Source organism: Balaenoptera physalus (genome assembly GCF_965194825.1).
Source record: "Balaenoptera physalus genome assembly, chromosome: X".
Classification (NCBI taxonomy): Eukaryota; Metazoa; Chordata; class Mammalia; order Artiodactyla; family Balaenopteridae; genus Balaenoptera; species Balaenoptera physalus.
The window spans coordinates 145,063,157-145,089,811 of record NC_138903.1 but is presented as its reverse complement, the minus strand read 5'-3'; positions in this window follow the sequence as shown (position 1 = coordinate 145,089,811).

Sequence of the window (26,655 nt, the reverse complement as noted above, 5' to 3'; positions counted from 1 at the left end):
GTATGCGTTTTTTCCTGAATATATTCAGGAAAAAACGCATACGCCCTTTTTGGCCAACCAAGCAACCTGGAAAGGCAAATCAGCGCTACAAAGAAGTCTCGCTTCCCATCGGTCAAAAGGGCCATGCTGAGAAAAGTGTCAAAACCAGAAATGCAGAACAGGCCATGGAGAAATGGGAGCCTTGCTACGCTGATGGGCGGAATGTAAATTGCCAACAGCCACGCTGGAGAAGGGTACGGTGTGTCCTGAAACATCTAAAAAACACAGCTTAGAGCGCATAGGGCACTTCCACGCATGGGGGTATAAATTGGGAAAATTAAAAATCAGCAAGACACAAGCACACCAAAGTTTAGGGCTGCTCTGTTGCCAAGGACCTCCACTTCATTCCACCTTAAATATCCCAGGAAAGAGAAAAATGGATAAAGAAGTTGTGGTCCTTATGTACAATGGAATATCACTCAGCCATGAAATCAATGTCATAAGGCTAGTAGCAGCATGATGAGTGGATTTAGGTACAACGATTCTAAGTGAAATAAGTCACACAGAAAAGGACACTTCTCATAATATATCACTTATACAGGGAAAGTAAAAACCATTACACTTGAACTGAATTCCAAAACAGAACAGAGTCACACATGCAGAAAACACACTATGGCTGCTTAACAGGAAAGGTGAGGTGGGGTGATACATAAAACAAGGGTTTCAAATTAGCTGAGATACCGTTCCATAAACCCAACATGTAATAGACAAGACCTACTCCTTGCTCAGAGAACTGGACTTAACACCCCCTATTCACCACACAAGGATATATCTGACTAGTAATAATCTTAAAACCTATGTATTGAAATCTCTCTGTTAGTGTGTCAAGTGGGTGTAAAGCGGCATAAACACAGCAGTGAAAAGCAGCTAAACCCCATTATAAAAATAAATTACTTTTAAAAACCCATGAAACAAAGACAGAGAAAGAGAGAGAAATTCTTACACAATTCGTTCAGGGGCTGTGATGCAACCCGGATTGACCATATCTAGACCCACAGCTGGATGAGACATAAGGGTGGACACTCTTGGGGCTGAGAGGTTTGGTGAGGTTGGGTGAGCAAACGCAGACCCTTTAAAGTAATACTGTGTGGTACCCATCCCTTGGGTCCCAAATCTACAGGTTCAAGGGCATCTTCCTACATCAAAAACATGCATGAGAAACCCAGAAGATGGTACACCGTGTGATGGGGAAAGCTTTCTAAAACGCACCTCATTTGTCATCTCCTTAAGCTCGGGTTCGCAATTCCAGCCACTTTACTAGCAATCTCCCTACTTGGAGTATCAGCACCTTTAACCTCCTGTTCCGTACAGGTTGCAATTTGTCCTGAGGATGAACGGGAAGACGGGGAAGCAATGAGAGACTAGCTCTTGGTATTGGGACAGACACAGGTCACTCTATTTTCCCATCAGGAAGAAGAATTATCCACAGGCTCAGCCTGCCCCCCAGAACCAGAACAGGGCCTGAAGCCATCCTAAGCTTTTGCGGCCAGCTCCCAAAAAAGCAAGTTGTAAAATGGAGCTTCAGGGCACTGCAATTCACAAACCTGCAGTGTTATAAATGATAACTCTCGTCCACAAATATATTGAGGGAAGGCAAAGAAGAGGATTTGAAATCAAGGCAGAATTGCAGGAAACAGATATCAGGAGGTAGATTCGAATCGCCTTTAAAGCACATGAAAAGCGGCAAAACGTTGACAATGATGCCCTTGGCCAAAAAGGGCGTATGCGTTTTTTCCTGAATATATTCAGGAAAAAACGCATACGCCCTTTTTGGCCAACCAAGCAACCTGGAAAGGCAAATCAGCGCTACAAAGAAGTCTCGCTTCCCATCGGTCAAAAGGGCCATGCTGAGAAAAGTGTCAAAACCAGAAATGCAGAACAGGCCATGGAGAAATGGGAGCCTTGCTACGCTGATGGGCGGAATGTAAATTGCCAACAGCCACGCTGGAGAAGGGTACGGTGTGTCCTGAAACATCTAAAAAACACAGCTTAGAGCGCATAGGGCACTTCCACGCATGGGGGTATAAATTGGGAAAATTAAAAATCAGCAAGACACAAGCACACCAAAGTTTAGGGCTGCTCTGTTGCCAAGGACCTCCACTTCATTCCACCTTAAATATCCCAGGAAAGAGAAAAATGGATAAAGAAGTTGTGGTCCTTATGTACAATGGAATATCACTCAGCCATGAAATCAATGTCATAAGTCTAGTAGCAGCATGATGAGTGGATTTAGGTACGACGATTCTAAGTGAAATAATTCACACAGAAAAGGACACTTCTCATAAGATATCACTTATACAGGGAAAGTAAAAACCATTACACTTGAACTGAATTACAAAACAGAACAGAGTCACACATGCAGAAAACACACTATGGCTGCTTAACAGGAAAGGTGAGGTGGGGTGATACATAAAACAAGGGTTTCAAATGAGCTGAGATACCGTTCCATAAACCCAACATGTAATAGACAAGACCTACTCCTTGCTCAGAGAACTGGACTCAACACCCCCTATTCACCACACAAGGATATATCTGACTAGTAATAATCTTAAAACCTATGTATTGAAATCTCTCTGTTAGTGTGTCAAGTGGGTGTAAAGCGGCATAAACACAGCAGTGAAAAGCAGCTAAACCCCATTATAAAAATAAATTACTTTTAAAAACCCATGAAACAAAGACAGTGAAAGAGAGAGAAATTCTTACACAATCCGTTCAGGGGCTGTGATGGAACCTGGATTGACCATATCTAGACCCACAGCTGGATGAGACATAAGGGTGGACACTCTTGGGGCTGAGAGGTTTGGTGAGGTTGGGTGAGCAAACGCAGACCCTTTAAAGTAATACTGCGTGGTACCCATTGCAGGGGTCCCAAATCTCGAGGTTCAAGGGCATCTTCCTTCATCGAAAACATGCATGAGAAACCAAGAAGTTGGTACACGGTGTGATGGGGAATGGTTCCTAAAACGCACCTCATTTCTCATCTCCTTGTGCTCGGGTTCGCCATTCCAGCCACTTTACTAGCAATCTCCCAACTTGGAGCATCAGCACCTTTAACCTCCTGTTCCGTACAGGTTGCAATTTGTCCTGAGGATGAACGGGAAGACGGGGAAGCAATGAGAGACTAGCTCTTGGTATTGGGACAGACACAGGTCACTCTATTTTCCCATCAGGAAGAAGAATTATCCACAGGCTCAGCCTGCCCCCCAGAACCAGAACAGGGCCTGAAGCCATCCTGCGCTTTTGCGGCCAGCTCCCAAAAAAGCAAGTTGTAAAATGGAGCTTCAGGGCACTGCAATTCACAAACCTGCAGTGTTATAAATGATAACTCTCGTCCACAAATATATTGAGGGAAGGCAAAGAAGAGGATTTGAAATCAAGGCAGAATTGCAGGAAACAGATTTCAGGAGGTAGATTCGAATCGCCTTTAAAGCACATGAAAAGCGGCAAAACGTTGACAATGATGCCCTTGGCCAAAAAGGGCGTATGCGTTTTTTCCTGAATATATTCAGGAAAAAACGCATACGCCCTTTTTGGCCAACCAAGCAACCTGGAAAGGCAAATCAGCGCTACAAAGAAGTCTCGCTTCCCATCGGTCAAAAGGGCCATGCTGAGAAAAGTGTCAAAACCAGAAATGCAGAACAGGCCATGGAGAAATGGGAGCCTTGCTACGCTGATGGGCGGAATGTAAATTGCCAACAGCCACGCTGGAGAAGGGTACGGTGTGTCCTGAAACATCTAAAAAACACAGCTTAGAGCGCATAGGGCACTTCCACGCATGGGGGTATAAATTGGGAAAATTAAAAATCAGCAAGACACAAGCACACCAAAGTTTAGGGCTGCTCTGTTGCCAAGGACCTCCACTTCATTCCACCTTAAATATCCCAGGAAAGAGAAAAATGGATAAAGAAGTTGTGGTCCTTATGTACAATGGAATATCACTCAGCCATGAAATCAATGTCATAAGGCTAGTAGCAGCATGATGAGTGGATTTAGGTACAACGATTCTAAGTGAAATAAGTCACACAGAAAAGGACACTTCTCATAATATATCACTTATACAGGGAAAGTAAAAACCATTACACTTGAACTGAATTCCAAAACAGAACAGAGTCACACATGCAGAAAACACACTATGGCTGCTTAACAGGAAAGGTGAGGTGGGGTGATACATAAAACAAGGGTTTCAAATTAGCTGAGATACCGTTCCATAAACCCAACATGTAATAGACAAGACCTACTCCTTGCTCAGAGAACTGGACTTAACACCCCCTATTCACCACACAAGGATATATCTGACTAGTAATAATCTTAAAACCTATGTATTGAAATCTCTCTGTTAGTGTGTCAAGTGGGTGTAAAGCGGCATAAACACAGCAGTGAAAAGCAGCTAAACCCCATTATAAAAATAAATTACTTTTAAAAACCCATGAAACAAAGACAGAGAAAGAGAGAGAAATTCTTACACAATTCGTTCAGGGGCTGTGATGCAACCCGGATTGACCATATCTAGACCCACAGCTGGATGAGACATAAGGGTGGACACTCTTGGGGCTGAGAGGTTTGGTGAGGTTGGGTGAGCAAACGCAGACCCTTTAAAGTAATACTGTGTGGTACCCATCCCTTGGGTCCCAAATCTACAGGTTCAAGGGCATCTTCCTACATCAAAAACATGCATGAGAAACCCAGAAGATGGTACACCGTGTGATGGGGAAAGCTTTCTAAAACGCACCTCATTTGTCATCTCCTTAAGCTCGGGTTCGCAATTCCAGCCACTTTACTAGCAATCTCCCTACTTGGAGTATCAGCACCTTTAACCTCCTGTTCCGTACAGGTTGCAATTTGTCCTGAGGATGAACGGGAAGACGGGGAAGCAATGAGAGACTAGCTCTTGGTATTGGGACAGACACAGGTCACTCTATTTTCCCATCAGGAAGAAGAATTATCCACAGGCTCAGCCTGCCCCCCAGAACCAGAACAGGGCCTGAAGCCATCCTAAGCTTTTGCGGCCAGCTCCCAAAAAAGCAAGTTGTAAAATGGAGCTTCAGGGCACTGCAATTCACAAACCTGCAGTGTTATAAATGATAACTCTCGTCCACAAATATATTGAGGGAAGGCAAAGAAGAGGATTTGAAATCAAGGCAGAATTGCAGGAAACAGATATCAGGAGGTAGATTCGAATCGCCTTTAAAGCACATGAAAAGCGGCAAAACGTTGACAATGATGCCCTTGGCCAAAAAGGGCGTATGCGTTTTTTCCTGAATATATTCAGGAAAAAACGCATACGCCCTTTTTGGCCAACCAAGCAACCTGGAAAGGCAAATCAGCGCTACAAAGAAGTCTCGCTTCCCATCGGTCAAAAGGGCCATGCTGAGAAAAGTGTCAAAACCAGAAATGCAGAACAGGCCATGGAGAAATGGGAGCCTTGCTACGCTGATGGGCGGAATGTAAATTGCCAACAGCCACGCTGGAGAAGGGTACGGTGTGTCCTGAAACATCTAAAAAACACAGCTTAGAGCGCATAGGGCACTTCCACGCATGGGGGTATAAATTGGGAAAATTAAAAATCAGCAAGACACAAGCACACCAAAGTTTAGGGCTGCTCTGTTGCCAAGGACCTCCACTTCATTCCACCTTAAATATCCCAGGAAAGAGAAAAATGGATAAAGAAGTTGTGGTCCTTATGTACAATGGAATATCACTCAGCCATGAAATCAATGTCATAAGTCTAGTAGCAGCATGATGAGTGGATTTAGGTACGACGATTCTAAGTGAAATAATTCACACAGAAAAGGACACTTCTCATAAGATATCACTTATACAGGGAAAGTAAAAACCATTACACTTGAACTGAATTACAAAACAGAACAGAGTCACACATGCAGAAAACACACTATGGCTGCTTAACAGGAAAGGTGAGGTGGGGTGATACATAAAACAAGGGTTTCAAATGAGCTGAGATACCGTTCCATAAACCCAACATGTAATAGACAAGACCTACTCCTTGCTCAGAGAACTGGACTCAACACCCCCTATTCACCACACAAGGATATATCTGACTAGTAATAATCTTAAAACCTATGTATTGAAATCTCTCTGTTAGTGTGTCAAGTGGGTGTAAAGCGGCATAAACACAGCAGTGAAAAGCAGCTAAACCCCATTATAAAAATAAATTACTTTTAAAAACCCATGAAACAAAGACAGTGAAAGAGAGAGAAATTCTTACACAATCCGTTCAGGGGCTGTGATGGAACCTGGATTGACCATATCTAGACCCACAGCTGGATGAGACATAAGGGTGGACACTCTTGGGGCTGAGAGGTTTGGTGAGGTTGGGTGAGCAAACGCAGAGCCTTTAAAGTAATACTGTGTGGTACCCATCCCTTGGGTCCCAAATCTACAGGTTCAAGGGCATCTTCCTACATCGAAAACATGCATGAGAAACCCAGAAGATGGTACACCGTGTGATGGGGAAAGCTTTCTAAAACGCACCTCATTTGTCATCTCCTTAAGCTCGGGTTCGCAATTCCAGCCACTTTACTAGCAATCTCCCTACTTGGAGTATCAGCACCTTTAACCTCCTGTTCCGTACAGGTTGCAATTTGTCCTGAGGATGAACGGGAAGACGGGGAAGCAATGAGAGACTAGCTCTAGGTGTTGGGACAGGCACAGGTCACTCTATTTTCCCATCAGGAAGAAGAATTAACCACAGGTTCAGCTGCCCCCCGGAACCAGAACAGGGCCTGAAGCCATCCTGCGCTTTTACGGCCAACTCCCAAAAAGCGAGTTGTAAAATGGAGCTTCAGGGAACTGCAATTCACAAACCTGCAGAGTTATAAATGATAACTCTCGTCCACAAATATATTGAGGGAAGGCAAAGAAGAGGATTTGAAATCAAGGCAGAATTTCAGGAAACAGATTTCAGGAGGTAGATTCGAATCGCCTTTAAAGCACTAGAAAAGCAGCAAAACGTTGACAATGAGGCCCTTGGCCAAAAAGGGCGTATGCGTTTTTTCCTGAATATATTCAGGAAAAAACGCATACGCCCTTTTTGGCCAACCAAGCAACCTGGAAAGGCAAATCATCGCTACAAAGAAATCTCGCTTCCCATCGGTCAAAAGGGCTATGCTGAGAAAAGTGTCAAAACCAGAAATCCAGGACAGGCCATGGAGAAATGGGAGCCTTGCTACGGTGATGGGCGGGATGTAAATTGCCAACAGCCATGCTGGAGAAGGGTACGGTGTGTCCTCAAACATCTAAAAAACACAGCTTACAGCGCAAGGGGCACTTCCACGCATGGGGGTATAAATTGGGAAAATTAAAAATCAGCAAGACACAAGCACACCAAAGTTTAGGGCTGCTCTGTTGCAAAGGACCTCCACTTCATTCCACCTTTAATATCGCAGGAAAGAGAAAAATGGATAAAGAAGTTGTGGTCCTTATGTACAATGGAATATCACTCAGCCATGAAATCAATGTCATAAGTCTAATAGCAGCATGATGAGTGGATTTAGGTACGACGATTCTAAGTGAAATAAGTCACACAGAAAAGGACACTTCTCATAAGATATCACTTATACAGGGAAAGTAAAAACCATTACACTTGAACTGAATTACAAAACAGAACAGAGTCACACATGCAGAAAACACACTATGGCTGCTTAACAGGAAAGGTGAGGTGGGGTGATACATAAAACAAGGGTTTCAAATTACCTGAGATACAGTTCCATAAACCCAACATGTAATAGACAAGACCTACTCCTTGCTCAGAGAACTGGACTCAACACCCCCTATTCACCACACAAGGATATATCTGACTAGTAATAATCTTAAAACCTATGTATTGAAATCTCTCTGTTAGTGTGTCAAGTGGGTGTAAAGCGGCATAAACACAGCAGTGAAAAGCAGCTAAACCCCATTATAAAAATAAATTACTTTTAAAAACCCATGAAACAAAGACAGAGAAAGAGAGAGAAATTCTTACACAATTCGTTCAGGGGCTGTGATGCAACTCGGATTGACCATATCTAGACCCACAGCTGGATGAGACATAAGGGTGGACACTCTTGGGGCTGAGAGGTTTGGTGAGGTTGGGTGAGCAAACGCAGAGCCTTTAAAGTAATACTGTGTGGTACCCATCCCTTGGGTCCCAAATCTACAGGTTCAAGGGCATCTTCCTACATCGAAAACATGCATGAGAAACCCAGAAGATGGTACACCGTGTGATGGGGAAAGCTTTCTAAAACGCACCTCATTTGTCATCTCCTTAAGCTCGGGTTCGCAATTCCAGCCACTTTACTAGCAATCTCCCTACTTGGAGTATCAGCACCTTTAACCTCCTGTTCCGTACAGGTTGCAATTTGTCCTGAGGATGAACGGGAAGACGGGGAAGCAATGAGAGACTAGCTCTAGGTGTTGGGACAGGCACAGGTCACTCTATTTTCCCATCAGGAAGAAGAATTAACCACAGGTTCAGCTGCCCCCCGGAACCAGAACAGGGCCTGAAGCCATCCTGCGCTTTTACGGCCAACTCCCAAAAAGCGAGTTGTAAAATGGAGCTTCAGGGAACTGCAATTCACAAACCTGCAGAGTTATAAATGATAACTCTCGTCCACAAATATATTGAGGGAAGGCAAAGAAGAGGATTTGAAATCAAGGCAGAATTTCAGGAAACAGATTTCAGGAGGTAGATTCGAATCGCCTTTAAAGCACTAGAAAAGCAGCAAAACGTTGACAATGAGGCCCTTGGCCAAAAAGGGCGTATGCGTTTTTTCCTGAATATATTCAGGAAAAAACGCATACGCCCTTTTTGGCCAACCAAGCAACCTGGAAAGGCAAATCATCGCTACAAAGAAGTCTCGCTTCCCATCGGTCAAAAGGGCTATGCTGAGAAAAGTGTCAAAACCAGAAATGCAGGACAGGCCATGGAGAAATGGGAGCCTTGCTACGGTGATGGGCGGGATGTAAATTGCCAACAGCCATGCTGGAGAAGGGTACGGTGTGTCCTCAAACATCTAAAAAACACAGCTTACAGCGCAAGGGGCACTTCCACGCATGGGGGTATAAATTGGGAAAATTAAAAATCAGCAAGACACAAGCACACCAAAGTTTAGGGCTGCTCTGTTGCAAAGGACCTCTACTTCATTCCACCTTTAATATCGCAGGAAAGAGAAAAATGGATAAAGAAGTTGTGGTCCTTAAGTACAATGGAATATCACTCAGCCATGAAATCAATGTCATAAGGCTAGTAGCAGCATGATGAGTGGATTTAGGTACGACGATTCTAAGTGAAATAAGTCACACAGAAAAGGACACTTCTCATAAGATATCACTTATACAGGGAAAGTAAAAACCGTTACACTTGAAATGAATTATAAAACAGAACAGAGTCACACATGCATTAAACACACTATGGCTGCTTAACAGGAAAGGTGAGGTGGGGTGATACATAAAACAAGGGTTTCAAATTAGCTGAGATACCGTTCCATAAACCCAACATGTAATAGACAAGACCTACTCCTTGCTCAGAGAACTGGACTTAACACCCCCTATTCACCACACAAGGATATATCTGACTAGTAATAATCTTAAAACCTATGTATTGAAATCTCTCTGTTAGTGTGTCAAGTGGGTGTAAAGCGGCATAAACACAGCAGTGAAAAGCAGCTAAACCCCATTATAAAAATAAATTACTTTTAAAAACCCATGAAACAAAGACAGAGAAAGAGAGAGAAATTCTTACACAATTCGTTCAGGGGCTGTGATGCAACCCGGATTGACCATATCTAGACCCACAGCTGGATGAGACATAAGGGTGGACACTCTTGGGGCTGAGAGGTTTGGTGAGGTTGGGTGAGCAAACGCAGACCCTTTAAAGTAATACTGTGTGGTGCCCATCCCATGGGTCCCAAATCTCCAGGTTCAAGGGCATCTTCCTACATCGAAAACATGCATGAGAAACCCAGAATATGGTACACCGTGTGATGGGGAAAGCTTTCTAAAACGCACCTCATTTGTCATCTCCTTGAGCTCGGGTTCGCAATTCCAGCCACTTTACTAGCAATCTCCCTACTTGGAGTATCAGCACCTTTAACCTCCTGTTCCGTACAGGTTGCAATTTGTCCTGAGGATGAACGGGAAGACGGGGAAGCAATGAGAGACTAGCTCTTGGTATTGGGACAGACACAGGTCACTCTATTTTCCCATCAGGAAGAAGAATTATCCACAGGCTCAGCCTGCCCCCCAGAACCAGAACAGGGCCTGAAGCCATCCTGCGCTTTTGCGGCCAGCTCCCAAAAAAGCAAGTTGTAAAATGGAGCTTCAGGGCACTGCAATTCACAAAACTGCAGTGTTATAAATGATAACTCTCGTCCACAAATATATTGAGGGAAGGAAAAGAAGAGGATTTGAAATCAAGGCAGAATTGCAGGAAACAGATTTCAGGAGGTAGATTCGAATCGCCTTTAAAGCACATGAAAAGCGGCAAAACGTTGACAATGATGCCCTTGGCCAAAAAGGGCGTATGCGTTTTTTCCTGAATATATTCAGGAAAAAACGCATACGCCCTTTTTGGCCAACCAAGCAACCTGGAAAGGCAAATCATCGCTACAAAGAAGTCTCGCTTCCCATCGGTCAAAAGGGCTATGCTGAGAAAAGTGTCAAAACCAGAAATGCAGGACAGGCCATGGAGAAATGGGAGCCTTGCTACGGTGATGGGCGGGATGTAAATTGCCAACAGCCATGCTGGAGAAGGGTACGGTGTGTCCTCAAACATCTAAAAAACACAGCTTACAGCGCAAGGGGCACTTCCACGCATGGGGGTATAAATTGGGAAAATTAAAAATCAGCAAGACACAAGCACACCAAAGTTTAGGGCTGCTCTGTTGCAAAGGACCTCCACTTCATTCCACCTTTAATGTCGCAGGAAAGAGAAAAATGGATAAAGAAGTTTTGGTCCTTAAGTACAATGGAATGTCACTCAGCCATGAAATCAATGTCATAAGGCTAGTAGCAGCATGATGAGTGGATTTAGGTACGACGATTCTAAGTGAAATAAGTCACACAGAAAAGGACACTTCTCATAAGATATCACTTATACAGGGAAAGTAAAAACCGTTACACTTGAACTGAATTATAAAACAGAACAGAGTCACACATGCAGAAAACACACTATGGCTGCTTAACAGGAAAGGTGAGGTGGGGTGATACATAAAACAAGGGTTTCAAATTAGCTGAGATACCGTTCCATAATCCCAATATGTAATAGACAAGACCAACTCCTTGCTCAGAGAACTGGACTCAACACCCCCTATTCACCACACAAGGATATATCTGACTAGTTATAATCTTAAAACCTATGTATTGAAATCTCTCTGTTAGTGTGTCAAGTGGGCGTAAAGCGGCAGAAACACAGCAGTGAAAAGCAGCTAAACCCCATTATAAAAATAAATTACTTTTAAAAACCCATGAAACAAAGACAGTGAAAGAGAGAGAAATTCTTACACAATTCGTTCAGGGGCTGTGATGGAACCTGGATTGATGCCCTTGGCCAAAAAGGGCGTATGCGTTTTTTCCTGAATATATTCAGGAAAAAACCGCATACGCCCTTTTTGGCCAACCAAGCAACCTGGAAAGGCAAATCAGCGCTACAAAGAAGTCTCGCTTCCCATCGGTCAAATGGGCCATGCTGAAAAAAGTGTCAAAACCAGAAATGCAGGACAGGCCATGGAGAAATGGGAGCCTTGCTACGCTGATGGGCGGGATGTAAATTGCCAACAGCCACTCTGGAGAAGGGTACAGTGTGTCCTGAAACATCTAAAAAACACAGCTTAGAGAGCATAGGGCACTTCCATGCATGGGGGTATAAATTGGGAAAGTTAAAAATCAGCAAGGCACAAGCACACCAAAGTTTAGGGCTGCTCTGTTGCCAAGGTCCTCCACTTCATTCCACCTTAAATATCCCAGGAAAGATAAAAATGGATAAATAAGTGGTGGTCCTTATGTACAATGGAATATCACTCAGCCATGAAATCAATGTCCTAAGGGTAGTAGCAGCATGATGAGTGGATTTAGGTACGAGACGATTCTAAGTGAAATAAGTCACACAGAAAAGGACACTTCTCATAAGCTATCACTTATACAGGGAAAGTAAAAACCGTTACACTTGAACTGAATTACAAAACAGAACAGAGTCACACATGCAGAAAACACACTATGGCTGCTTAACAGGAAAGGTGAGGTGGGGTGATACATAAAACAAGGGTTTCAAATGAGCTGAGATACCGTTCCATAAACCCAATATGTAATAGACAAGACCTACTCCTTGCTCAGAGAACTGGACTCAACACCCCCTATTCACCACACAAGGATATATCTGACTAGTAATAATCTTAAAACCTATGTATTGAAATCTCTCTGTTAGTGTGTGAAGTGGGTGTAAAGCGGCATAAACACAGCAGTGAAAAGCAGCTAAACCCCATTCTAAAAATAAATTACTTTTAAAACCCCATGAAACAAAGACAGTGAAAGAGAGAGAAATTCTTACACAATTCGTTCAGGGGCTGTGATGGAACCTGGATTGACCATATCTAGACCCACAGCTGGATGAGACATAAGGGTGGACACTCTTGGGGCTGAGCGGTTTGGTGAGGTTGGGTGAGTAAACGCAGACCCTTTAAAGTAATACTGCGTGGTACCCATCCCATGGGTCCCAAATCTCCAGGTTCAAGGGCATCTTCCTACATCGAAAACATGCCTAGAAACCCAGAATATGGTACACCGTGTGATGGGGAAAGGTTTCTAAAACGCACCTCATTTCTCATCTCCTTGTGCTCGGGTTCGCCATTGCAGCCACTTTACTAGCAATCTCCCTACTTGGAGCATCAGCTCCTTTAAACTCCTGTTCCGTACAGGTTGCAATTTGTCCTGAGGATGAACGGGAAGATGGGGAACCAATGAGAGACTAGCTCTTGGTGTTGGGACAGGCACAGGGCACTCTATTTTCCCATCAGGAAGAAGAATTAACCACAGGCTCAGCCTGCCCCCCGGAACGAGAACAGGGCCTGAAGCCATCCTGCGCTTTTATGGCCAGCTCCCAAAAAGCGAGTTGTAAAATGGAGCTTCAGGGCACTGCAATTCACAAACCTGCAGAGTTATAAATGATAACTCTCGTCCACAAATATATTGAGGGAAGGCAAAAAAGAGGATTTGAAATCAAGGCAGAATTGCAGGAAACAGATTTCAGGAGGTAGATTCGAATCGCCTTTAAAGCACATGAAAAGCGGCAAAACATTGATAATGATGCCCTTGGCCAAAAAGGGCGTATGCGTTTTTTCCTGAATATATTCAGGAAAAAACCGCATACGCCCTTTTTGGCCAACCAAGCAACCTGGAAAGGCAAATCAGCGCTACAAAGAAGTCTCGCTTCCCATCGGTCAAATGGGCCATGCTGAAAAAAGTGTCAAAACCAGAAATGCAGGACAGGCCATGGAGAAATGGGAGCCTTGCTACGCTGATGGGCGGGATGTAAATTGCCAACAGCCACTCTGGAGAAGGGTACAGTGTGTCCTGAAACATCTAAAAAACACAGCTTAGAGAGCATAGGGCACTTCCATGCATGGGGGTATAAATTGGGAAAGTTAAAAATCAGCAAGGCACAAGCACACCAAAGTTTAGGGCTGCTCTGTTGCCAAGGTCCTCCACTTCATTCCACCTTAAATATCCCAGGAAAGATAAAAATGGATAAATAAGTGGTGGTCCTTATGTACAATGGAATATCACTCAGCCATGAAATCAATGTCCTAAGGCTAGTAGCAGCATGATGAGTGGATTTAGGTACGAGACGATTCTAAGTGAAATAAGTCACACAGAAAAGGACACTTCTCATAAGCTATCACTTATACAGGGAAAGTAAAAACCGTTACACTTGAACTGAATTACAAAACAGAACAGAGTCACACATGCAGAAAACACACTATGGCTGCTTAACAGGAAAGGTGAGGTGGGGTGATACATAAAACAAGGGTTTCAAATGAGCTGAGATACCGTTCCATAAACCCAATATGTAATAGACAAGACCTACTCCTTGCTCAGAGAACTGGACTCAACACCCCCTATTCACCACACAAGGATATATCTGACTAGTAATAATCTTAAAACCTATGTATTGAAATCTCTCTGTTAGTGTGTGAAGTGGGTGTAAAGCGGCATAAACACAGCAGTGAAAAGCAGCTAAACCCCATTCTAAAAATAAATTACTTTTAAAACCCCATGAAACAAAGACAGTGAAAGAGAGAGAAATTCTTACACAATTCGTTCAGGGGCTGTGATGGAACCTGGATTGACCATATCTAGACCCACAGCTGGATGAGACATAAGGGTGGACACTCTTGGGGCTGAGCGGTTTGGTGAGGTTGGGTGAGTAAACGCAGACCCTTTAAAGTAATACTGCGTGGTACCCATCCCATGGGTCCCAAATCTCCAGGTTCAAGGGCATCTTCCTACATCGAAAACATGCCTAGAAACCCAGAATATGGTACACCGTGTGATGGGGAAAGGTTTCTAAAACGCACCTCATTTCTCATCTCCTTGTGCTCGGGTTCGCCATTGCAGCCACTTTACTAGCAATCTCCCTACATGGAGCATCAGCTCCTTTAAACTCCTGTTCCGTACAGGTTGCAATTTGTCCTGAGGATGAACGGGAAGATGGGGAACCAATGAGAGACTAGCTCTTGGTGTTGGGACAGGCACAGGGCACTCTATTTTCCCATCAGGAAGAAGAATTAACCACAGGCTCAGCCTGCCCCCCGGAACGAGAACAGGGCCTGAAGCCATCCTGCGCTTTTACGGCCAGCTCCCAAAAAGCGAGTTGTAAAATGGAGCTTCAGGGCACTGCAATTCACAAACCTGCAGAGTTATAAATGATAACTCTCGTCCACAAATATATTGAGGGAAGGCAAAAAAGAGGATTTGAAATCAAGGCAGAATTGCAGGAAACAGATTTCAGGAGGTAGATTCGAATCGCCTTTAAAGCACATGAAAAGCGGCAAAACATTGATAATGATGCCCTTGGCCAAAAAGGGCGTATGCGTTTTTTCCTGAATATATTCAGGAAAAAACCGCATACGCCCTTTTTGGCCAACCAAGCAACCTGGAAAGGCAAATCAGCGCTACAAAGAAGTCTCGCTTCCCATCGGTCAAATGGGCCATGCTGAAAAAAGTGTCAAAACCAGAAATGCAGGACAGGCCATGGAGAAATGGGAGCCTTGCTACGCTGATGGGCGGGATGTAAATTGCCAACAGCCACTCTGGAGAAGGGTACAGTGTGTCCTGAAACATCTAAAAAACACAGCTTAGAGAGCATAGGGCACTTCCATGCATGGGGGTATAAATTGGGAAAGTTAAAAATCAGCAAGGCACAAGCACACCAAAGTTTAGGGCTGCTCTGTTGCCAAGGTCCTCCACTTCATTCCACCTTAAATATCCCAGGAAAGATAAAAATGGATAAATAAGTGGTGGTCCTTATGTACAATGGAATATCACTCAGCCATGAAATCAATGTCCTAAGGCTAGTAGCAGCATGATGAGTGGATTTAGGTACGAGACGATTCTAAGTGAAATAAGTCACACAGAAAAGGACACTTCTCATAAGCTATCACTTATACAGGGAAAGTAAAAACCGTTACACTTGAACTGAATTACAAAACAGAACAGAGTCACACATGCAGAAAACACACTATGGCTGCTTAACAGGAAAGGTGAGGTGGGGTGATACATAAAACAAGGGTTTCAAATGAGCTGAGATACCGTTCCATAAACCCAATATGTAATAGACAAGACCTACTCCTTGCTCAGAGAACTGGACTCAACACCCCCTATTCACCACACAAGGATATATCTGACTAGTAATAATCTTAAAACCTATGTATTGAAATCTCTCTGTTAGTGTGTGAAGTGGGTGTAAAGCGGCATAAACACAGCAGTGAAAAGCAGCTAAACCCCATTCTAAAAATAAATTACTTTTAAAACCCCATGAAACAAAGACAGTGAAAGAGAGAGAAATTCTTACACAATTCGTTCAGGGGCTGTGATGGAACCTGGATTGACCATATCTAGACCCACAGCTGGATGAGACATAAGGGTGGACACTCTTGGGGCTGAGCGGTTTGGTGAGGTTGGGTGAGTAAACGCAGACCCTTTAAAGTAATACTGCGTGGTACCCATCCCATGGGTCCCAAATCTCCAGGTTCAAGGGCATCTTCCTACATCGAAAACATGCCTAGAAACCCAGAATATGGTACACCGTGTGATGGGGAAAGGTTTCTAAAACGCACCTCATTTCTCATCTCCTTGTGCTCGGGTTCGCCATTGCAGCCACTTTACTAGCAATCTCCCTACTTGGAGCATCAGCTCCTTTAAACTCCTGTTCCGTACAGGTTGCAATTTGTCCTGAGGATGAACGGGAAGATGGGGAACCAATGAGAGACTAGCTCTTGGTGTTGGGACAGGCACAGGGCACTCTATTTTCCCATCAGGAAGAAGAATTAACCACAGGCTCAGCCTGCCCCCCGGAACGAGAACAGGGCCTGAAGCCATCCTGCGCTTTTACGGCCAGCTCCCAAAAAGCGAGTTGTAAAATGGAGCTTCAGGGCACTGCAATTCACAAACCTGCAGAGTTATAAATGATAACTCTCGTCCACAAATATATTGAGGGAAGGCAAAAAAGAGGATTTGAAATCAAGGCAGAATTGCAGGAAACAGATTTCAGGAGGTAGATTCGAATCGCCTTTAAAGCACATGAAAAGCGGCAAAACATTGATAATGATGCCCTTGGCCAAAAAGGGCGTATGCGTTTTTTCCTGAATATATTCAGGAAAAAACCGCATACGCCCTTTTTGGCCAACCAAGCAACCTGGAAAGGCAAATCAGCGCTACAAAGAAGTCTCGCTTCCCATCGGTCAAATGGGCCATGCTGAAAAAAGTGTCAAAACCAGAAATGCAGGACAGGCCATGGAGAAATGGGAGCCTTGCTACGCTGATGGGCGGGATGTAAATTGCCAACAGCCACTCTGGAGAAGGGTACAGTGTGTCCTGAAATATCTAAAAAACACAGCTTAGAGAGCATAGGGCACTTCCATGCATGGGGGTATAAATTGGGAAAGTTAAAAATCAGCAAGGCACAAGCACACCAAAGTTTAGGGCTGCTCTGTTGCCAAGGTCCTCCACTTCATTCCACCTTAAATATCCCAGGAAAGATAAAAATGGATAAATAAGTGGTGGTCCTTATGTACAATGGAATATCACTCAGCCATGAAATCAATGTCCTAAGGCTAGTAGCAGCATGATGAGTGGATTTAGGTACGAGACGATTCTAAGTGAAATAAGTCACACAGAAAAGGACACTTCTCATAAGCTATCACTTATACAGGGAAAGTAAAAACCGTTACACTTGAACTGAATTACAAAACAGAACAGAGTCACACATGCAGAAAACACACTATGGCTGCTTAACAGGAAAGGTGAGGTGGGGTGATACATAAAACAAGGGTTTCAAATGAGCTGAGATACCGTTCCATAAACCCAATATGTAATAGACAAGACCTACTCCTTGCTCAGAGAACTGGACTCAACACCCCCTATTCACCACACAAGGATATATCTGACTAGTAATAATCTTAAAACCTATGTATTGAAATCTCTCTGTTAGTGTGTGAAGTGGGTGTAAAGCGGCATAAACACAGCAGTGAAAAGCAGCTAAACCCCATTCTAAAAATAAATTACTTTTAAAACCCCATGAAACAAAGACAGTGAAAGAGAGAGAAATTCTTACACAATTCGTTCAGGGGCTGTGATGGAACCTGGATTGACCATATCTAGACCCACAGCTGAATGAGACATAAGGGTGGACACTCTTGGGGCTGAGCGGTTTGGTGAGGTTGGGTGAGTAAACGCAGACCCTTTAAAGTAATACTGCGTGGTACCCATCCCATGGGTCCCAAATCTCCAGGTTCAAGGGCATCTTCCTACATCGAAAACATGCCTAGAAACCCAGAATATGGTACACCGTGTGATGGGGAAAGGTTTCTAAAACGCACCTCATTTCTCATCTCCTTGTGCTCGGGTTCGCCATTGCAGCCACTTTACTAGCAATCTCCCTACTTGGAGCATCAGCTCCTTTAAACTCCTGTTCCGTACAGGTTGCAATTTGTCCTGAGGATGAACGGGAAGATGGGGAACCAATGAGAGACTAGCTCTTGGTGTTGGGACAGGCACAGGGCACTCTATTTTCCCATCAGGAAGAAGAATTAACCACAGGCTCAGCCTGCCCCCCGGAACGAGAACAGGGCCTGAAGCCATCCTGCGCTTTTACGGCCAGCTCCCAAAAAGCGAGTTGTAAAATGGAGCTTCAGGGCACTGCAATTCACAAACCTGCAGAGTTATAAATGATAACTCTCGTCCACAAATATATTGAGGGAAGGCAAAAAAGAGGATTTGAAATCAAGGCAGAATTGCAGGAAACAGATTTCAGGAGGTAGATTCGAATCGCCTTTAAAGCACATGAAAAGCGGCAAAACATTGATAATGATGCCCTTGGCCAAAAAGGGCGTATGCGTTTTTTCCTGAATATATTCAGGAAAAAACCGCATACGCCCTTTTTGGCCAACCAAGAAACCTGGAAAGGCAAATCAGCGCTACAAAGAAGTCTCGCTTCCCATCGGTCAAATGGGCCATGCTGAAAAAAGTGTCAAAACCAGAAATGCAGGACAGGCCATGGAGAAATGGGAGCCTTGCTACGCTGATGGGCGGGATGTAAATTGCCAACAGCCACTCTGGAGAAGGGTACAGTGTGTCCTGAAACATCTAAAAAACACAGCTTAGAGAGCATAGGGCACTTCCACGCATGGGGGTATAAATTGGGAAAGTTAAAAATCAGCAAGGCACAAGCACACCAAAGTTTAGGGCTGATCTGTTGCCAAGGTCCTCCACTTCATTCCACCTTAAATATCCCAGGAAAGATAAAAATGGATAAATAAGTGGTGGTCCTTATGTACAATGGAATATCACTCAGCCATGAAATCAATGTCCTAAGGCTAGTAGCAGCATGATGAGTGGATTTAGGTACGAGACGATTCTAAGTGAAATAAGTCACACAGAAAAGGACACTTCTCATAAGATATCACTTATACAGGGAAAGTAAAAACCGTTACACTTGAACTGAATTACAAAACAGAACAGAGTCACACATGCAGAAAACACACTATGGCTGCTTAACAGGAAAGGTGAGGTGGGGTGATACATAAAACAAGGGTTTCAAATGAGCTGAGATACCGTTCCATAAACCCAATATGTAATAGACAAGACCTACTCCTTGCTCAGAGAACTGGACTCAACACCCCCTATTCACCACACAAGGATATATCTGACTAGTAATAATCTTAAAACCTATGTATTGAAATCTCTCTGTTAGTGTGTGAAGTGGGTGTAAAGCGGCATAAACACAGCAGTGAAAAGCAGCTAAATCCCATTCTAAAAATAAATTACTTTTAAAACCCCATGAAACAAAGACAGTGAAAGAGAGAGAAATTCTTACACAATTCGTTCAGGGGCTGTGATGGAACCTGGATTGACCATATCTAGACCCACAGCTGGATGAGACATAAGGGTGGACACTCTTGGGGCTGAGAGGTTTGGTGAGGTTGGGTGAGTAAACGCAGACCCTTTAAAGTAATACTGCGTGGTACCCATCCCATGGGTCCCAAATCTCCAGGTTCAAGGGCATCTTCCTACATCGAAAACATGCCTAGAAACCCAGAATATGGTACACCGTGTGATGGGGAAAGGTTTCTAAAACGCACCTCATTTCTCATCTCCTTGTGCTCGGGTTCGCCATTGCAGCCACTTTACTAGCAATCTCCCTACTTGGAGCATCAGCTCCTTTAAACTCCTGTTCCGTACAGGTTGCAATTTGTCCTGAGGATGAACGGGAAGATGGGGAACCAATGAGAGACTAGCTCCTGGTGTTGGGACAGGCACAGGGCACTCTATTTTCCCATCAGGAAGAAGAATTAACCACAGGCTCAGCCTGCCCCCCGGAACGAGAACAGGGCCTGAAGCCATCCTGCGCTTTTACGGCCAGCTCCCAAAAAGCGAGTTGTAAAATGGAGCTTCAGGGCACTGCAATTCACAAACCTGCAGAGTTATAAATGATAACTCTCGTCCACAAATATATTGAGGGAAGGCAAAAAAGAGGATTTGAAATCAAGGCAGAATTGCAGGAAACAGATTTCAGGAGGTAGATTCGAATCGCCTTTAAAGCACATGAAAAGCGGCAAAACATTGATAATGATGCCCTTGGCCAAAAAGGGCGTATGCGTTTTTTCCTGAATATATTCAGGAAAAAACCGCATACGCCCTTTTTGGCCAACCAAGCAACCTGGAAAGGCAAATCAGCGCTACAAAGAAGTCTCGCTTCCCATCGGTCAAATGGGCCATGCTGAAAAAAGTGTCAAAACCAGAAATGCAGGACAGGCCATGGAGAAATGGGAGCCTTGCTACGCTGATGGGCGGGATGTAAATTGCCAACAGCCACTCTGGAGAAGGGTACAGTGTGTCCTGAAACATCTAAAAAACACAGCTTAGAGAGCATAGGGCACTTCCATGCATGGGGGTATAAATTGGGAAAGTTAAAAATCAGCAAGGCACAAGCACACCAAAGTTTAGGGCTGCTCTGTTGCCAAGGTCCTCCACTTCATTCCACCTTAAATATCCCAGGAAAGATAAAAATGGATAAATAAGTGGTGGTCCTTATGTACAATGGAATATCACTCAGCCATGAAATCAATGTCCTAAGGCTAGTAGCAGCATGATGAGTGGATTTAGGTACGAGACGATTCTAAGTGAAATAAGTCACACAGAAAAGGACACTTCTCATAAGGTATCACTTATACAGGGAAAGTAAAAACCGTTACACTTGAACTGAATTACAAAACAGAACAGAGTCACACATGCAGAAAACACACTATGGCTGCTTAACAGGAAAGGTGAGGTGGGGTGATACATAAAACAAGGGTTTCAAATGAGCTGAGATACCGTTCCATAAACCCAATATGTAATAGACAAGACCTACTCCTTGCTCAGAGAACTGGACTCAACACCCCCTATTCACCACACAAGGATATATCTGACTAGTAATAATCTTAAAACCTATGTATTGAAATCTCTCTGTTAGTGTGTGAAGTGGGTGTAAAGCGGCATAAACACAGCAGTGAAAAGCAGCTAAACCCCATTCTAAAAATAAATTACTTTTAAAACCCCATGAAACAAAGACAGTGAAAGAGAGAGAAATTCTTACACAATTCGTTCAGGGGCTGTGATGGAACCTGGATTGACCATATCTAGACCCACAGCTGGATGAGACATAAGGGTGGACACTCTTGGGGCTGAGAGGTTTGGTGAGGTTGGGTGAGTAAACGCAGACCCTTTAAAGTAATACTGCGTGGTACCCATCCCATGGGTCCCAAATCTCCAGGTTCAAGGGCATCTTCCTACATCGAAAACATGCATAGAAACCCAGAATATGGTACACCGTGTGATGGGGAAAGGTTTCTAAAACGCACCTCATTTCTCATCTCCTTGTGCTCGGGTTCGCCATTGCAGCCACTTTACTAGCAATCTCCCTACTTGGAGCATCAGCTCCTTTAAACTCCTGTTCCGTACAGGTTGCAATTTGTCCTGAGGATGAACGGGAAGATGGGGAACCAATGAGAGACTAGCTCTTGGTGTTGGGACAGGCACAGGGCACTCTATTTTCCCATCAGGAAGAAGAATTAACCACAGGCTCAGCCTGCCCCCCGGAACGAGAACAGGGCCTGAAGCCATCCTGCGCTTTTACGGCCAGCTCCCAAAAAGCGAGTTGTAAAATGGAGCTTCAGGGCACTGCAATTCACAAACCTGCAGAGTTATAAATGATAACTCTCGTCCACAAATATATTGAGGGAAGGCAAAAAAGAGGATTTGAAATCAAGGCAGAATTGCAGGAAACAGATTTCAGGAGGTAGATTCGAATCGCCTTTAAAGCACATGAAAAGCGGCAAAACATTGATAATGATGCCCTTGGCCAAAAAGGGCGTATGCGTTTTTTCCTGAATATATTCAGGAAAAAACCGCATACGCCCTTTTTGGCCAACCAAGCAACCTGGAAAGGCAAATCAGCGCTACAAAGAAGTCTCGCTTCCCATCGGTCAAATGGGCCATGCTGAAAAAAGTGTCAAAACCAGAAATGCAGGACAGGCCATGGAGAAATGGGAGCCTTGCTACGCTGATGGGCGGGATGTAAATTGCCAACAGCCACTCTGGAGAAGGGTACAGTGTGTCCTGAAACATCTAAAAAACACAGCTTAGAGAGCATAGGGCACTTCCATGCATGGGGGTATAAATTGGGAAAGTTAAAAATCAGCAAGGCACAAGCACACCAAAGTTTAGGGCTGCTCTGTTGCCAAGGTCCTCCACTTCATTCCACCTTAAATATCCCAGGAAAGATAAAAATGGATAAATAAGTGGTGGTCCTTATGTACAATGGAATATCACTCAGCCATGAAATCAATGTCCTAAGGCTAGTAGCAGCATGATGAGTGGATTTAGGTACGAGACGATTCTAAGTGAAATAAGTCACACAGAAAAGGACACTTCTCATAAGATATCACTTATACAGGGAAAGTAAAAACCGTTACACTTGAACTGAATTACAAAACAGAACAGAGTCACACATGCAGAAAACACACTATGGCTGCTTAACAGGAAAGGTGAGGTGGGGTGATACATAAAACAAGGGTTTCAAATGAGCTGAGATACCGTTCCATAAACCCAATATGTAATAGACAAGACCTACTCCTTGCTCAGAGAACTGGACTCAACACCCCCTATTCACCACACAAGGATATATCTGACTAGTAATAATCTTAAAACCTATGTATTGAAATTTCTCTGTTAGTGTGTGAAGTGGGTGTAAAGCGGCATAAACACAGCAGTGAAAAGCAGCTAAACACCATTCTAAAAATAAATTACTTTTAAAACCCCATGAAACAAAGACAGTGAAAGAGAGAGAAATTCTTACACAATTCGTTCAGGGGCTGTGATGGAACCTGGATTGACCATATCTAGACCCACAGCTGGATGAGACATAAGGGTGGACACTCTTGGGGCTGAGAGGTTTGGTGAGGTTGGGTGAGTAAACGCAGACCCTTTAAAGTAATACTGCGTGGTACCCATCCCATGGGTCCCAAATCTCCAGGTTCAAGGGCATCTTCCTACATCGAAAACATGCATAGAAACCCAGAATATGGTACACCGTGTGATGGGGAAAGGTTTCTAAAACGCACCTCATTTCTCATCTCCTTGTGCTCGGGTTCGCCATTGCAGCCACTTTACTAGCAATCTCCCTACTTGGAGCATCAGCTCCTTTAAACTCCTGTTCCGTACAGGTTGCAATTTGTCCTGAGGATGAACGGGAAGATGGGGAACCAATGAGAGACTAGCTCTTGGTGTTGGGACAGGCACAGGGCACTCTATTTTCCCATCAGGAAGAAGAATTAACCACAGGCTCAGCCTGCCCCCCGGAACGAGAACAGGGCCTGAAGCCATCCTGCGCTTTTACGGCCAGCTCCCAAAAAGCGAGTTGTAAAATGGAGCTTCAGGGCACTGCAATTCACAAACCTGCAGAGTTATAAATGATAACTCTCGTCCACAAATATATTGAGGGAAGGCAAAAAAGAGGATTTGAAATCAAGGCAGAATTGCAGGAAACAGATTTCAGGAGGTAGATTCGAATCGCCTTTAAAGCACATGAAAAGCGGCAAAACATTGATAATGATGCCCTTGGCCAAAAAGGGCGTATGCGTTTTTTCCTGAATATATTCAGGAAAAAACCGCATACGCCCTTTTTGGCCAACCAAGCAACCTGGAAAGGCAAATCAGCGCTACAAAGAAGTCTCGCTTCCCATCGGTCAAATGGGCCATGCTGAAAAAAGTGTCAAAACCAGAAATGCAGGACAGGCCATGGAGAAATGGGAGCCTTGCTACGCTGATGGGCGGGATGTAAATTGCCAACAGCCACTCTGGAGAAGGGTACAGTGTGTCCTGAAACATCTAAAAAACACAGCTTAGAGAGCATAGGGCACTTCCATGCATGGGGGTATAAATTGGGAAAGTTAAAAATCAGCAAGGCACAAGCACACCAAAGTTTAGGGCTGCTCTGTTGCCAAGGTCCTCCACTTCATTCCACCTTAAATATCCCAGGAAAGATAAAAATGGATAAATAAGTGGTGGTCCTTATGTACAATGGAATATCACTCAGCCATGAAATCAATGTCCTAAGGCTAGTAGCAGCATGATGAGTGGATTTAGGTACGAGACGATTCTAAGTGAAATAAGTCACACAGAAAAGGACACTTCTCATAAGCTATCACTTATACAGGGAAAGTAAAAACCGTTACACTTGAACTGAATTACAAAACAGAACAGAGTCACACATGCAGAAAACACACTATGGCTGCTTAACAGGAAAGGTGAGGTGGGGTGATACATAAAACAAGGGTTTCAAATGAGCTGAGATACCGTTCCATAAACCCAATATGTAATAGACAAGACCTACTCCTTGCTCAGAGAACTGGACTCAACACCCCCTATTCACCACACAAGGATATATCTGACTAGTAATAATCTTAAAACCTATGTATTGAAATCTCTCTGTTAGTGTGTGAAGTGGGTGTAAAGCGGCATAAACACAGCAGTGAAAAGCAGCTAAACCCCATTCTAAAAATAAATTACTTTTAAAACCCCATGAAACAAAGACAGTGAAAGAGAGAGAAATTCTTACACAATTCGTTCAGGGGCTGTGATGGAACCTGGATTGACCATATCTAGACCCACAGCTGGATGAGACATAAGGGTGGACACTCTTGGGGCTGAGCGGTTTGGTGAGGTTGGGTGAGTAAACGCAGACCCTTTAAAGTAATACTGCGTGGTACCCATCCCATGGGTCCCAAATCTCCAGGTTCAAGGGCATCTTCCTACATCGAAAACATGCCTAGAAACCCAGAATATGGTACACCGTGTGATGGGGAAAGGTTTCTAAAACGCACCTCATTTCTCATCTCCTTGTGCTCGGGTTCGCCATTGCAGCCACTTTACTAGCAATCTCCCTACTTGGAGCATCAGCTCCTTTAAACTCCTGTTCCGTACAGGTTGCAATTTGTCCTGAGGATGAACGGGAAGATGGGGAACCAATGAGAGACTAGCTCTTGGTGTTGGGACAGGCACAGGGCACTCTATTTTCCCATCAGGAAGAAGAATTAACCACAGGCTCAGCCTGCCCCCCGGAACGAGAACAGGGCCTGAAGCCATCCTGCGCTTTTATGGCCAGCTCCCAAAAAGCGAGTTGTAAAATGGAGCTTCAGGGCACTGCAATTCACAAACCTGCAGAGTTATAAATGATAACTCTCGTCCACAAATATATTGAGGGAAGGCAAAAAAGAGGATTTGAAATCAAGGCAGAATTGCAGGAAACAGATTTCAGGAGGTAGATTCGAATCGCCTTTAAAGCACATGAAAAGCGGCAAAACATTGATAATGATGCCCTTGGCCAAAAAGGGCGTATGCGTTTTTTCCTGAATATATTCAGGAAAAAACCGCATACGCCCTTTTTGGCCAACCAAGCAACCTGGAAAGGCAAATCAGCGCTACAAAGAAGTCTCGCTTCCCATCGGTCAAATGGGCCATGCTGAAAAAAGTGTCAAAACCAGAAATGCAGGACAGGCCATGGAGAAATGGGAGCCTTGCTACGCTGATGGGCGGGATGTAAATTGCCAACAGCCACTCTGGAGAAGGGTACAGTGTGTCCTGAAACATCTAAAAAACACAGCTTAGAGAGCATAGGGCACTTCCATGCATGGGGGTATAAATTGGGAAAGTTAAAAATCAGCAAGGCACAAGCACACCAAAGTTTAGGGCTGCTCTGTTGCCAAGGTCCTCCACTTCATTCCACCTTAAATATCCCAGGAAAGATAAAAATGGATAAATAAGTGGTGGTCCTTATGTACAATGGAATATCACTCAGCCATGAAATCAATGTCCTAAGGCTAGTAGCAGCATGATGAGTGGATTTAGGTACGAGACGATTCTAAGTGAAATAAGTCACACAGAAAAGGACACTTCTCATAAGCTATCACTTATACAGGGAAAGTAAAAACCGTTACACTTGAACTGAATTACAAAACAGAACAGAGTCACACATGCAGAAAACACACTATGGCTGCTTAACAGGAAAGGTGAGGTGGGGTGATACATAAAACAAGGGTTTCAAATGAGCTGAGATACCGTTCCATAAACCCAATATGTAATAGACAAGACCTACTCCTTGCTCAGAGAACTGGACTCAACACCCCCTATTCACCACACAAGGATATATCTGACTAGTAATAATCTTAAAACCTATGTATTGAAATCTCTCTGTTAGTGTGTGAAGTGGGTGTAAAGCGGCATAAACACAGCAGTGAAAAGCAGCTAAACCCCATTCTAAAAATAAATTACTTTTAAAACCCCATGAAACAAAGACAGTGAAAGAGA